Source organism: Conger conger, chromosome 6, assembly GCF_963514075.1.
Source record: "Conger conger chromosome 6, fConCon1.1, whole genome shotgun sequence".
NCBI lineage: Eukaryota > Metazoa > Chordata > Actinopteri > Anguilliformes > Congridae > Conger > Conger conger.
In genome coordinates, this window is record NC_083765.1 from 36120844 (window position 1) to 36136383 (window position 15540).

The 15540-nt window shown below is 39.8% G+C and overlaps 1 protein-coding gene across 3 annotated transcripts in view; it reads right to left on the reverse strand.

Moving 5' to 3' along the window:
- Positions 1–14499: 14499 nt before the first annotated feature.
- Positions 14500–15540, reverse strand: part of si:ch211-212o1.2 (uncharacterized protein LOC492735 homolog) — a 24934-nt gene continuing 23893 nt past the window's right edge. For all 3 annotated transcript variants that reach the window (XM_061245403.1, XM_061245402.1, XM_061245404.1), the window contains one exon: positions 14500–15540. This exon is cut by the window's right edge and continues 828 nt beyond it. The gene's annotated coding sequence lies outside the window, so the exon portion shown is untranslated.

A 15540-nucleotide genomic window follows, 5' to 3' on the forward strand; every position in this document is an offset into this window, starting at 1 on the left:
GACTGTGCAGGCTGTTTCTTCAAGTGAGACAGACACCCACTGCATAACTGTTGACATTAACCATGAAAATAAAGATTTCTCATGTTTTTTGGCCCGTACCTGCAATTTCATAATTTCTTTATTAAGCAGAATGGCATATCTTTGTGACCATGACTGTCACCTTTGTAAAGTAGCTGTTAAGGCATACTCTTTTGATAAAGCCTCTGTGAAAAACAGAAAGGAATGCTGGCTATCCTTTCCAGCTTTTTATCCATTTCCTTTCAGGGCCTCATATCAATAGCAATAAAATACTGGCAAGTCCAAAATGCAAGCTTTCCCCAAGTAGCTGAAATGCCAGTATCTCAAATCAGTATCTCAGACTTATTCCTTTTAGCACTTATTGATGTTACATTTCCATTTTTTCAAAATGGGCTGCTGAGTCATCAATATGACCATCACCTGAAGGTTTTTTTTTGTTTTTACTTCTTGCTCATGGTTTCTCATGAGCATTGGCAGAAATACAAGAAAAAGCATTGAATTATGAGAAGTTCAGAATTGGTGCATTAATTGGTGCATGATCTAAACGCTTATTTTTAAATACGCTTTTATGTCATCTGTAAGCTAACCAACCATTTTGCTCATTGTTCAGCATTCTGATTGATCTTGGTGAAGAGTGCTATATCCAAAAATTATTTGATTCTTAGCCTATCAGAGAGGATGACTGGGCAGCCAATTGAATGCTGGAGGCAGGACCTGTGTAACAGAAGCAGACTTGAACGCGTAGGTGCAGGAGAACGCAAGTCCAGACTCCAGATCAGATCGAACCTGCAATGGCAGATGGGACACATTTTCATTTTTATTATTTAAAATCTTAAAAATAATGTTACTACTCAGCAAAGCCCACCCGGTGCACATCAAATTCCTTTGCAGTTCTCTAAGTAATTTACTGTTTCTTAAAACAATTCAATTTAATTTCATCATTTAAGAAATCAGTAGGTGGTTCAGGGGATCGTTGGGAATGTTGAAGCTTGGTGACTGCAGTTGCTGTAATCAGATGGAATAACATTCCACAGTCATAGAATATCTTTGTTGAAGTCTACTACAATCCGATGCCACCTTGTGAGCGCCACTGAAGCAGTCAACCATTGAAAACGCAGACCTTGAGATGCATTATACAGGCATCACACAGCTCAGATGCATGTGTATATTCAGTGTTCTTTGTGCTACGGAGGCGAGAGAGATGAGAGAAAGGCCAGTGGGCTTGTGCAACACAATGTCCTCAAACCCGAGTTAACCCTTTACCCCCAGGCCTGTTTTCAAGTCTCAAATAAAGCCGTATCACTGTGTGGCAATGCATAGCAGAGACATGGACGATTGCTGAATTTGAAGGGCAAATGTGTACCATCAAGACTAAAGAATAAAACCTTAAAACAGATGAGGAAGTACGTATGGTCCACTCATATTCTTCATAAAAAGCCAAAAGAAAATCATGCATTTACGTTCTAATATTTATTGCATTAATTATTATACACAGTTCATACAGTTTATCCCCAACATGTTTCCCACCACTAGAAAAAACATTATGTAGAATTCTAAAAGCAGTGACATTCAGCAAGTGTTTTTCCAAGACGAGGCACACGTGTCCTTTTGGTGTGCCAAAACCCCTCCAAACAGTATATCTTGGATAATGTTATGAACATGTTCTCTACACCCTAAAACAAGTTTCTGCACTTAAAATGGCTTATTTTGAACAGCTAACAGAGGAAAATCAATTCACGTTTGGTGTAGCCTTGCCTTGAGCCTTGAAAATGGCCATTCTGCGACTAAATGGAATGTTCACACATATTTTAATATTACTCTGTGTTTGTAGATCACCGTTATCTACTCTGTAACCAAAATTAACGTAACTTAACGTTATCATCATCTCGCCGCTAGTAGCCTACCAAAGTAAAACAATATTAGTGATTTTAAAGTGTCCTTTGACCTTCTGGGGGATTTGAGAAGGAGTAGGAATGAAGAAAACACAACTAAGTGTAACCCCTGCGTGAACTGTAAATCTCTTCTCACCGTCACACTGATACTAATGACAATATAGTTAGACTGCATAAAACAACAATCTGTATCATAGGCCAAATCAGAAGATTCATGGTTGCAGGAGCCAATAAGCACACACACATGAGAAGGTTTCTGTCTTACAAAACTAGAAGGATTTTTTCCCCTCACATTTGCATATAAACATAAAAGAAAATAAAACTATTTTTAATTTGATTTGGTTTTACTTTTCAGAATATCTGGGTAGTAACTACCTTACCTACTTTGATCACTAATTTAAATCTATTTAATCACAATATGAAACAATTTCAGTTTCAAACTAATTATATGTGTCTCTAATTTATTTTGATATCTAATTGAATCCTATTTTTGCATCAATTAAACTAAACTATTATTCCTATTTTGCCATTATTTCTATTTTACTTCCAGTATTAAGTTTGCTGTTAATAGATTATTCTAAACTCAACCATACACCTTCAATAATATGAATTCACCTTTCAAACAAAAATATATCTTACACTAAACAGTTCAAACAATTCAATATACACAGAAAAATAACTCCGTTTCTTTTCTTAATTTCAGTCTCTCAATTTTCTCGGTTCCTTTCAATAACTCAGTTCGTTTAATGATGCTAGATTTCCAGTGAGAAAATCCGTTGATCTCATCGCACACACATTGCTAAATGTTCTTCTCGTGGGAGGGTCGCCATCTTGTTTTCCTTCGGTGAAACGTGGTCGTTGAATCCACACAATGAACGAGTCGAACTCAATCAATAAAATCACAATCTAAACTTGCGTTATTCCTTGTTAAAAGAACCGGAAAAACTGTTAGTTCGTGCACTCTTCAGATGTACTGCTGAGCGTGAAGCTACTTAGCTAGTTAGCTTCTTAGCTGGCTACTTACCGTATGTATATTTGTTTTTTATCACAAATATAGAAGTTCAGTTTTTCTTTCTAGGTTATTTCTGTTGTCCACCGGTAAAGCACGCAGTTATACTGTATATTACGGTTATAATTCGTTTCTGTTTCGTACATATCTATAATCTAAAATCATCTTTCATCTAAAATCATTCTTCTTCCGTTTTTCTTTAGCTATCTGAGGTCTGTTCTATTCTACAGTAACTTTTTTAATCCACAGGGTGGAGCTCTAACATGGCATATGACCCTAATCGTCATTTTGCTTCGGCAATCATATTTCGTTTTATGACATTGATTATTTTAAGAACTATATTTATTTATTTTATATTATTTTGACATATGTTATTAGATAGTTAGATAAAATCTAATAAGTTGGTTATCTTTGTAGTTCCACAGGTTAATGCATTTTAAACCTGGGTTACATAAGGCAACATCCTGAGATCGAAATACCAGCAAGACCACCAAACCCCAGCGAAGCAAATGATGACTCATAAGGATGCTATGAGTTATTTCAATTATCTGGCAGTGTCTACAACAACGTCAAATGACTTGTTTGTCAGTGCTGTAAGGTGTAACATAAACTAGCAAGCTAGCTAGCTAATGCTAGTACAGTGGGGATACATTATTGCAATACCGTTGCTTAGCTAACGTTAATGCAGTGGGGACATTATTGCTAGTAGCTAACGTTTGTACCGTTGCTTAGCCTGTGGAGTGGGGATACATTATTGCTAGCTAACGTTAGCAATACCGTTGCTTAGCTAGTGCAGCGGGGATACACTATTGCTAGATAACTTTGCTTAGCTAGTGCAGTGGGGATACATTTTTGCTAGCTATTAAAACAATGCTGATCGTACCATATTGTAAAAATAGTGCGCTCTGAAAGACTGAATATAGCTTTCTTTCTCTCTCCTCTGTCTGTGAGCTGCTTGCCAAGCAACGTTGAACAATGTGCACATCATATGTTCTTGACTGATCTAAACTCCATGTGTCAGTTTTCAAGTTCAATTATAGTTTTATTTACAAGTCTGTCCCAATATTTGAAATTTTCCACACGTTTGCAATTCTTGGTAACTGAAATAAGAATGTTGATTTTTTTTTTTTTCCTGCAACACTGTGGTCCTCAGCTTGAATTAAAACATTTTCCGTGGCCAAATTTGCTCAGAACACGTTGATTAATGTAGTAAATGACTGCAGTAGTTCTGGAGCGAAAATTCACGCCGCAGATTTTCCGCAGATTGGAAACCCCCAAAAAGTCAGCAGATTCCATCTGGGCCTACCTATGGATATTAAAAAATGTTTTTAAGTGATTTATTTGGTGATCGCCGCGCTGTCTAAAAGCTAAAAATGTGTAGAATTTAGGTAAATTACATACACTGCGCTGATTGTCAGCAGCCTGTCTGTTGCTATGACGTTACCTAGCCACAGAGACCCTAGATTTGAGCACTTATCCGAGGATGAGAAGAATCAGCAGGACAAACTAATCTTTTGCTTTTAAAAAAATGTTCTTTTTGATGTTAAGGATTACACTGTGTCATCTCAACCTGGATGTAGTGAAGCCTACTGGCACTCAGCTGACCAGGTAAGCGACTGACAGGGGTTACAGTGTACTAATAGTTCCTCAAAATAAAGCACATTGTTACAGTCTTGTTTAAATGAAGAGGATATAACGACAAACTTATGTTAGAATTAAATCAAACCAGACTTACACCCTGATTAATGCAATACTCAGAATAATGCAATTTCAAACAACAGGTGGAATACACTGACAGACGATATTAGTATGGTGGAAATCAATGCAACATCCCCTGTGAAAAGGTGGATTAAAATAACTCGGCAACCTTGTCATATAAATTCCTGCTAGCCTCATATTGGAAAGGATAATAAACTAAGCTAAATCAAATTGGTCTGTTATGTACAGACATATTATAAAATAAACTTACTTTGTATCCGACTCGTACACAGGATAACCACTGAGCGGAATAATAAGGCGGTGGAGATACACAGGGCAGACGAGGATAAAACTGGATGTAGCTCTCAATCAAGTGTAACAGTCTAAACTTTATACAACATTTAACATACCGCTAAATCAAGTGTAACCATCTGAACTTTATACAACATTTAACATAGTGCTAAATCAAGTGAAACAGTCTAAACTTTATACAACAGTTAGCATAGCGTTAAATCAAGTGTAACAGTCAAAACTTTATACAACATTTAGCATAGCGCTAAATCAAGTGTAACAGTCTGAACTTTATACAACATTTAACATAGCTCTAAATCTAGTGTAACATTCTGAACTTTATACAACATTTAGCATAGCGCTAAATGAAGTGTAACAGTCGAAACTTTATACAACATTTAGCATAGCGCTAAATCAAGTGTAACAGTCTAAAACTTTATACAACATTTAACAGTGCTAAATCAAGTGTAACAGTCTAAACTTTATACAACATTAAGCATAGCTCTAAATCAAGTGTAACAGTTTAAACTTTATACAATATTTAACATAGCGTTAAATCAAGTGTAACAGTCTGAACTTTATGCAACATTTAGCATAGCGCTAAATCAAGTGTAACAGTCTAAACCTTATACAACATTTAACATAGTGCTAAATCAAGTGTAACAGTCTAAACTTTATACAACATTAAGCATAGCTCTAAATCAAGTGTAACAGTCTAAATTTTATACAATATTTAACATAGCGCTAAATCAAGTGTAACAGTCTAAACTTTATGCAACATTTAACATAGCGCTAAATGAAGTGTAACAGTCTGAACTTTATGCAACATTTAACATAGCGTTAAATCAAGTGTAACAGTCTGAACTTTATGCAACATTTAACATAGCGCTAAATCAAGTGTAACAGTCTGAACTTTATACAACATTTAACATAGCTCTAAATCAAGTGTAACAGTCTAAATTTTATAAAATATTTAACATAGCGCTAAATCAAGTGTTACAGTCTGAACTTTATGCAACATTTAACATAGCGGTAAATCAAGTGTAACTGTGAACTTTATGCAACATTTAACATAGCGCTAAATCAAGTGTTACTGTCTAAACTTTATATAACATTTAATGTAGCTCTAAATCAAATGTAACTGTCTAAACTTTATACAACATTTGGTTTGTTTTTGCACACGTTACATCACATGTTACAGGTGGAAACAATAATGCTTGGAACATCTATGGTGGCTGTTCATTGGCCCGGATGCAGGGACAGGCAAAAATACACCGCAAAGCATCATGTTACAAAACAGGAAATACACAAAATGGAGGCATTGCAGGTTGCTTTACTGGCGGCGCAGAGGAATGCACCATACAAATAAAGAGGCAAGCAACCTGCATGAAATATGACAATGCTTATATGCAAATATGTATTTCAAATATTATTACAAATATGTCAAATATGTTTGGAATACCTGCCCACCCCTGTCCAAATGCAGGGGTATTCCACCCCCCCCCCCCCCCCCCACAGCACCCCCACCAGCTCCTCCACAGACCGTGCTCTCCCTGGAGTTTCACCCATCATTAGGAGCTGGTGTGATTTGATTAGTAATGAGGGGCAGCAATTAAAGGCCTCTTGATTGATACCCCAGATGTCTGCCGGGCAGACCTAAAGGGCGACATTTGGGCTCTGTTTCCTGTAGATCAATCCATTCTACTTCAATTACTGGGCCTCTCGGGGTCAGGCAGGCCTTACTGCGGAGACGGGGGATCGATAGCGGGACAAGCGCCGGGTTAAGGCAACAAAGCGACGTGCTGACATCTCAATGTCCTGAGCCGCACCCCAGCAAATTAACAACGCATCATTTCCACCCCACACCCACACCTGCCCCATTGTCCCGGTCTAAATCAGCTCAGGGTTTGATTAGGAGCGTAATCAGACTGTGCCAGGGACAGTGTATAAATCAATCTAACAAACACACTCAGTCCCGGCACACACACATATTTACACACACACACACACTCAGAACACGCACACACACATATTTGCACACACACACACACACACATACACAAACACACGCAGCACACAAGCACGCACACACACACAAACATGCAAACACAGCACACACATTCATACACACAAGCATGCACACACATGCAAACACAACATTTTAAAAAGCCTGGCCCGGGACAGGGGTTGAAAATTAGCCATGGCTAGAAATGCTTTGTATTGTATATATAAAGCAATGTTGTATGCATTTGTCCCTGTTAAATAAACGTTGTAAACACACACGCACCCTTTCTCACATGCCCACAGCATGCACATATGCACACTCCCACACACACAGACACACACACAGCATGCACACACACGCACACACATAAACACAGACACAACTGCACACACACACACTTTCACAAACACTTTCACATACATTCTCACACACACACAGACACTGCAGACATACACACTTGTGCGCATTGTCCACAAACCCATACACACATACAGATTCTAGCATGCATATGAACTGCATGTGCACGTACACCCAGGCACGCATACACACACCTGCATGTGTACATGCACCAATGCTATACATATTCATATGTAGTCATGGAACCACCACAAGCACACTTTAGATTATAGCTCCATTACCTGCCATAATGCAGTTAGAGGTCACACCCTGACCAGAATCTACTGCTCAACAATCAGTTTACCTGATGCTAATCTTGACCTCAAACATTACATGAAAAATTTCAACTGACCCAAGGTCAGCACTTGGGGATAGAATCAAAGTGACTGACAGGAAGTGGGAGCAGATGAGACATAAGGACAAATAAAAAGTCACTTGGTGCACACATTTACTTACATTGAGTAGATTCAGCTCTGTGGAAGTCAATGCCAACACGTGTAGCTATGGCAAGCCCTCATCGACTCCCATTATGGCGGCAGCACTGCAGGGCAATGAACTGCGGCTGTGGCAATCTTGCCATCTAGTGGCCAGCGAATGAAATGCAGGTTATGTTCAGATACGAGTCTAAGGAAAACAATCATTATAAATAAATACGACCTTACATTTTTTTACATTCGATATTCATTCATTCATTCATTATCCTAACCCGTTTATCCTGAACAGGGTCGCAGGGGGGCTGGAGCCTATCCCAGCATTCATTGGGCGAAAGGCAGGAATACACCCTGGACAGGTCGCCAGTCCATCGCAGGGCACACACACCATTCACTCACACATTCATACCTATGGGCAATTTAGACTCTCCAATCAGCCTAACCTGCATGTCTTTGGACTGTGGGAGGAAACCGGAGTACCCGGAGGAAACCCACGCGAACATTGGGAGAACATGCAAACTCCGCACAGAGAGGCCCCGGCCGGATGGGGATTCAAACCCAGGACATCCTTGCTGTGAGGCGGCAGTGCTACCCACTGCACCATCCGTGAAGCCTCTACATTCAATATGATCATGTAAAAAAATAATTATATATAATTTCTAGGTTAATTCCAAAACAGTTTGAATACACATCTTTATCTTTAAAACATTTCATTGGAATCAAAAAGATATGTGATAAAGTAGTTGACTAAAGTAGTACAATTGACTATTATCACTTGGGACTTATGCCTAGTCAGCCGGATAACTGCACTGGTCTAACATCTAAAGTGGTGAGTGTATATTTTGAATTTTATTGTGCCATTTAATGTTTTTATTTAAATATTAAATATACAGATATAAACATTTGAAACTTAGAAAAAAACATTTTGAAAACCATTTACAGCCCGAGTTCGTTTTTTTACTACTGTGTTCGAGTAGTAGTCAGTAGTATCTTAATTGGAAAATGTGTTGTTCACACAGTGTCTTTAGTAGACTGTCATCTTTATTGGTGGACTTGCTAAGGTTCTGGAGTTAATTCTACCAAATTGGAGGCAAGTGAGAGTGTTAAATTCTGCCAATCAATAAAACATCCTCTATTGCACTGTGAAAGACAATTAATTATCAGTCCACTTATTGCCTGCAGCACAGTGCTAAATGACCCGGAAAGCCAGATAGATTTTTGTGTTTAACATTTCCATCGATTCATTTGTCCACTAATTTGTCAGCTGAACTAATAGTGATCTTTTATTTTAGGTGCAGATATAAATGCTTGCCAACCTCACAATCCACCTTTCACCCTTCTAAATATGAGGACCATCACTGCATTCCAATATAATGCCTCAACATTACAGTAGTAGCCAATTGATTTTTGGTAGCATTTCAGCTGCCTTGATAATGGTAAATGGTTGGAATTTATACACCGCCTTTATCAAAAGCGCTGTATAATTGATGCTTCTCATTCACCCATTCACACCCACACTGATCAACTAGCTCGTCAGAGGCATTTTGGGTTTAGGTTGTCTTGCTCTGGGACATTTTGACACACCCAGGGTGGGATCGAAGCAGCAACCCTCCGACTGCCAGACGACCGCTCTTACCTCCTGATTATTATTAATAATAATAATTATTATTCCTTCCTTGGAGTCATGTGAACCCTCCTCCCTTGATCCCCGTATCATGAAATGTTGCTTAGCTCTGTCCTCTGTCCATTTTACCCACAATCCCCCGGCTGGGGACTGCAACACTATAAGTGAAAAGGTGAATGAGTGAAAAGGTGCCAGGAACTGATGGCTTATCCTTGAGTTATAGAGTTCTTTCCTTATTGAGCACAGTGAAATGCAGCTTTAGGGTTAGCAGTTTAATAGACACAACGTTCTCCTTTTCAGCCATCTTTTGCAAACGGACTGATGGAGTACATCATAGTCCCACAGAGAACGTGTGATCTACACTCAGGGACCACTTTGTTATAAATGAATTTGACTTGTTTTTTTAGACTTATTGATCTTCTGTTGCTGTTGCTTGTCCACTTCAACGTTCAATGTATTTTGTGTTCAGAGTTGCTCTTCTGCATACCACTGTTGTATCGCATAATTACTGTTGCCTTCCTGTCAGCTTGAGACAGTCTGGCCATTCTCTGCTGACCCAGTCATTCTGTTTTTGCCTACAGAAGTGCCGCTCACTGGATGCTTTTTGTTTTTCACACCATTCTCTATAGACTGATGTTTGGTCTAAACAACAACTAAACCTCTTGACCATACCTACATGCTCTTATAAGTTTCATGGTCTGTGTGTCAGCATGGTCTGCGTTTCAGTATGGTCTGTGTTTCAGCATAGCCTGTGTTTCACTATGGTCTCTATTTCAGCATAGCCTGTGTTTCAGTATGGTCTGTGTTTCAGCATAGCCTGTGTTTCAGTATGGTCTGTGTTTCAGCATATCCTGTTTTTCAGCATGGTCTGTGTTTCAGCATAGCCTGTGTTTCAGTATGGTCTGTGTTTCAGTATAGCCTGTGTTTCAGTATGGTCTGTGTTTCAGCATGGTCTGTGTGGCCCTCTGGGACCGATACTCCAGACTCCATCACACAGGAGAGACACAGGGCGGATCTGAGCATGTGCAGAAGGGAGAGGAACCGTCGGCCAGGAGAGACACAGGGTGGATCTGAGCCTGTGCAGATGGGAGAGGAGCCGTCGGCCAGGAGAGACACAGGGCGGATCTGAGCATGTGCAGATCGGAGAGGAGCCGTCGGCCAGGAGAGACACAGGGCGGATCTGAGCATGTGCAGATGGGAGAGGAGCCGTCGGCCTGCTCCCCCGGTGTCCGCCGGTGGGCTTTCCTCTGTCACCCGGGAGACGAGCCTAGCCTCCTGAGGTCAGAGGTCATTTGCCCCCTGGCCATGGTCTCCCAGGGAAGCTGCCTGTTCTTTCAGCCCCAATGCATTCTGGGAGCCCGTGGATCAGAAAGGCACAGTCTGGAGGGACTGCATAGACCACTGAGACACGACACGTGAGCGAGAGAAAGAGAGGGAGTAAGAGAAAGAGAGGAGAGAAAGAGAGAGACCTCCCTTTACTGAAACACAAAAACTCCAACATTACCTTAAAACCTACCCCAACCCCCTGTTTACACCCCCACCCCCATTGTGAGACAGAGAGAGAGAGACAGAGATAGAGATAGATAGATTTGTTTTTTATTTAAATGGTGAACATGTATGATCTATAAGAAGGATGGAAGAATTTGTCTTTCTTTGAAGAGAGCCAACTGAATCCTGAATTTCATAATTATCCTTACAGCAGTCATATTTTTATGTATGCATGTTCTTTGGTTTTTAATCATATTATTATCACTGATAATTACTTCTTAATATTTTCTCTTTTTCTTTCCATTACATTATGTATTATAATACAAATTGTCTAATGTGTCCACTCTGGTACTAGAATATTAATTGTGGTTGCTCATTATTTCAGTTTGCAATTGTACAGAGGAATTATCATGCCAATAAAGCACTTTGACATGAACTATGAGAGAAAACGAGAGCCAAAGAGACAGAGCGAGAGAGAGAGAGAGAATGAGGGAGAGAGTTGGAGAGAGAGAATGAGGGAACAGAAGAGAGAGCGAGAGAACAAGGAGGCGAGATTAGAGACAAACATAAGGGAGAAAGAGGTCATTTGTTCAGCAAGCCGATTGTGTCAATGTGTGGTTTTTTCACTGGCTCCACAACGCTTGTTAAAATTATGATTGAGAATTTGCAAGACAAATGCGTCTTTGTCATGCCAGTGGAGCTGCCGTAATTGAATTGAGCGAAGGAAGGGAAGGAGAAAGCCAAACAGAAGGAATGCGGGGAGAAGGGAGTGGCGAAAGAGCCTGGATGGATTTATTATCTGCTGTCATTACTGTGGGACCGTCCTCACTTTATTATATCAAGATGTGCAACTCAAAGCTTTTTCTGCCTGTATCATCGGTTATTGCTGTTTGCGCTATGACAACGGCTGCTAATTACTGTCATGCCAATAAAGCATTTTCAACTGAAATGGAGTGAGGGGGAACTGGCAGTCTGTTCCTAATTATATTTTTATTTCTGTAGCCTTGTCTTGTCTTCCATTACTGTTGGACTTTTCTGCAAATGCAGACAATTATTAAGTTTGTCACCATGTCAGTGATTGTGCTTTATATTTCAGTCTTGCTTTTACATTGCGATGCAAATGCAACCTCATTTGTCTACTCAGTATGAATTTGAGAGCTTAACTCTCATGATGTATCTGCTACCTTTGTTTTGGAACAAGGAAAGTAACATGTAGTATGTTCCATGGAAATAAATGATTCTGAATTTTGGAAAAGGGATATACTTGACTTCCATTCTCACTGAAAATATTTCCCCGTTAAACACTGTCATTTGTCTGTGTATTTTCCCCCACATTTAAGCAAAATGATTTTTTTCTCACATTTAGTGAAGGAAATATTATACATAAGCTACATATTTAATTATTTAGTGGTTTTAATTATTTAGTGGTCTTTAGCTAATATTTATCTTGATGTATAATACATCTAGCTAAATACATAACATATATATTTGGTTAAATAATTTAAATGTATAAAACATTTAGCTAAATATTAATCTAAATGTATAAAATATTTAGTTTAATGTATAAAGCAAAAATGTTTCATTGAGCTAAATAGAGGATTGCGGCTAAGTCTATTCATTTATGAATGCGTGAAAATTCTAAAATATTGAGCTAAATGTATAAACATATATTTTATACATTTAGATGAATAATCAGCTAAATTTTTTATATGTTTAGATAAACATTTAGCTCAATATTTTATAAATAATAAAAACCAGAACATAATTAAACATTTAGCTTATATATAATTTTTGGATAACACAGCCACTTATGTGAGAATAAAAGGATATTTTGCTTAAATGTGGGAAAGAATGCACAGAAAAATGATAGCGTTGCACTTGGCACCCGGCACAATGTAGGTTGTTTTTGTTGTTGTTTTTTTTCATTCTTTTTCCATGGTCCAATTTTTTCCCAAGCACACAAAGGTATACAGTACATTTTTTTATTTCCCAAAAAAAGCTCAGACATCAAATCTTTGCAACTTCCCAAATGGAAACTATTACATTTCCTGGTGCCCTCTGTGGTCGAATTTTCACTTTCTATTGGCGCTGCTGTCACTATATATTATATACTCCTCCATGTGTACTTCAGTTGATGTGCCAATCTGTAGAGAATGTTTTCAGATTAATTGAAGAGACAGGGTGTTAACAAGGGAGGAGGAGGAAACGTATACGGTCAGTATAGGCAAAGGTGGAAAGGCCAGAGGTTAGGAAGCCCTGCCACATGTTCCTTCCACCCATGAACTCCAGCCACTCCTGATTTCACTCACCAGTTCCACCTCCTGGCTGACAGAATGTGCTAATGCTAATTAGCAAATCCCGGGGATTGGACTTTTTGTAATCTGGATTTTCCACCACTGCAACAATGGCAGAGGCAGATGTGTGTATATTGTTGGGGAAAAATACAGATGGAAGGCAGAAAGGAGGAATGAGATGGATGGAGTGAAAAAAGAAAACAAAGAGAAGTGTCATAGAAAGATGGCAGTGTGGATAGTTTTCATCAGGATAGTTTTCATCAAGTCCAATCAAGTAAATACAGTAACAGGGAAGACATCTGCTGGCTGTTCAACATACTATATGGCATTTAGAATCTGTTAAGCACAGCACAGACAGCTTAAAATAGTGTCGACCTCATATAGGTGCGTCATTCTAAGGAGTGTGTTGAGGGCTCATCCGGCTGGTATAAGGATCAGTGGATCTGCACAGCTGCAGCACTGAGAAGATGACCATGGAGGAGCAATGGGGCATCTGATTGGTCGCCATGGCTGGTTACTATGGGCAGCAGCGGTGTGTCCGGAGCCTTGCTTTAGGGCCTCTGGTTGCACAGATTAGCTGTCCTTCTGGTGCATGGATAGGCCAGTATTGCAGCCACAGTGAATGGAGTGGGCCATCTGGTTGATTATGGGATCTAGCCAGTGAAAATCATGAGCAATGTACTATATGGGCAGCTACCTTTGCCTGTTATGTGTGGTTAGCTTTTTCATATACAAGCACACATGCCTCAACATCCATTCAGCACATTATAGGCCACTGCTCACAGTACTCAAATCCTGTAATATGCACACAAACAGTTTGCGCGCACACACACACACACACACACACACACACACACACACACACAATAAACTGCTCTGACCCAGAACTGTACCCATTCACAACGTCCTTAAGAAGAGAATGGGGAAAAAAATGTTTTGTGATCGGATTTATCCTTTCTTCAAAAGCTCCAGGGAACAAATGTCTCCATCACACAACAAAAAAATCACCACCCAGTCACTCTCACTCAACCAAGGTTGGAAACGAATAAAACACCTCCAGGATAAAACTGGTGTATGTTTTATGTACGGCCACAAGAGGGAGCTCTTCAGTCATATTTAATCCGCAGTCTACGCTCTCGGGAGGTGAGATTTTAAATGGCTTACTGCGATCCAGAGACAGCCCAACTGTCAAGACAGACGATAAAATAAAATGTATCCTTACACGCACACACGCAAAAACTCATACAAACAAAAAACACAGAAATACAATGTAAGATGCACAATACATTGTAAGGTGTAATTACAAATATTGTTTTAAAAGACTTAATTTATCTGGACAAAAATACAGAAACGTACATTTTAAAACATCTTTAATAAAGCATACAATCAACAAAACATTTGTTTAAGGCAGACCAGCCAGGAAATCATAAAAGGATAAATCATTTTACAGCTGATCTTAAACAATCTCCAGAATCTGAAATGATATAGACGGAGATAAATTATAGTGCAAGATGCGGTTCTGTAAACAAAAAGACGGAAGAATGCGCGAAACGGCATGACGCATGTTAAAGCTGAAACCTAAACAGGGCCTGACAGTAAGCAAAGAATTACTAGGCACTGCCATTAAAACCTGCATGTACATTTTTGCATGTTCGCATGTACGTGCATGCGCATAATGTAGGCTCGCTTGTTAATATACGCGGCCGTGGGATTTGTGCGTGTGGGTGTTATAAAATCGGAGGAAGGCCGTATATTTTTGCTCACTTGGCTCTTGCGAACTTGTTCTGCCGTGCACACTGATCGGTCAATCATGAAAACAAAACGTTCTATTCACGCGTTCAGGAGGAAAATAAATAAATAAAATAAAACTAAAACGGTAGACGTTTTTCTAGCTCTGGGGTTCGTTCAGCCCTTTAAATGTGTGCAATGGGTGTGTGGGTTCCAGGGACCTCAGACAGGATGGTAAATGGTTGGAATTTATATAGCGCCTTTATCCAAAGCGCTGTACAATTGACGGTTCTCATTCACCCATTCATACATACAGTCACACACCAATGGCGATTGGCTGCCATGCAAGGCACCAACCAGCTTTTTCCTTGAGCAAGTTAGGCGACTTGCTCAGGGAAAAGGACACATACACAAAACAAGCCACACAGCGGGGGGCGGAGCATTGCTAAAACGGGCCCCTGTACACCTGTCCATCAAATGTGCCGGGCGGAGACGAGATGGCCTTCCTGCTCTGGCTGTGAACAGGCAGACAGGGGCGGGGGACGGCGGGGGTTGAAGCAGACCGACGCGGGCCAACCCAGGCTAAAGCGGGCTAACCCAGGCTAGCGTGGGGAAAACCAAGCTTAACACACGTGTTTCTCTTCCTCTGTCGTCGACACAGTGTCA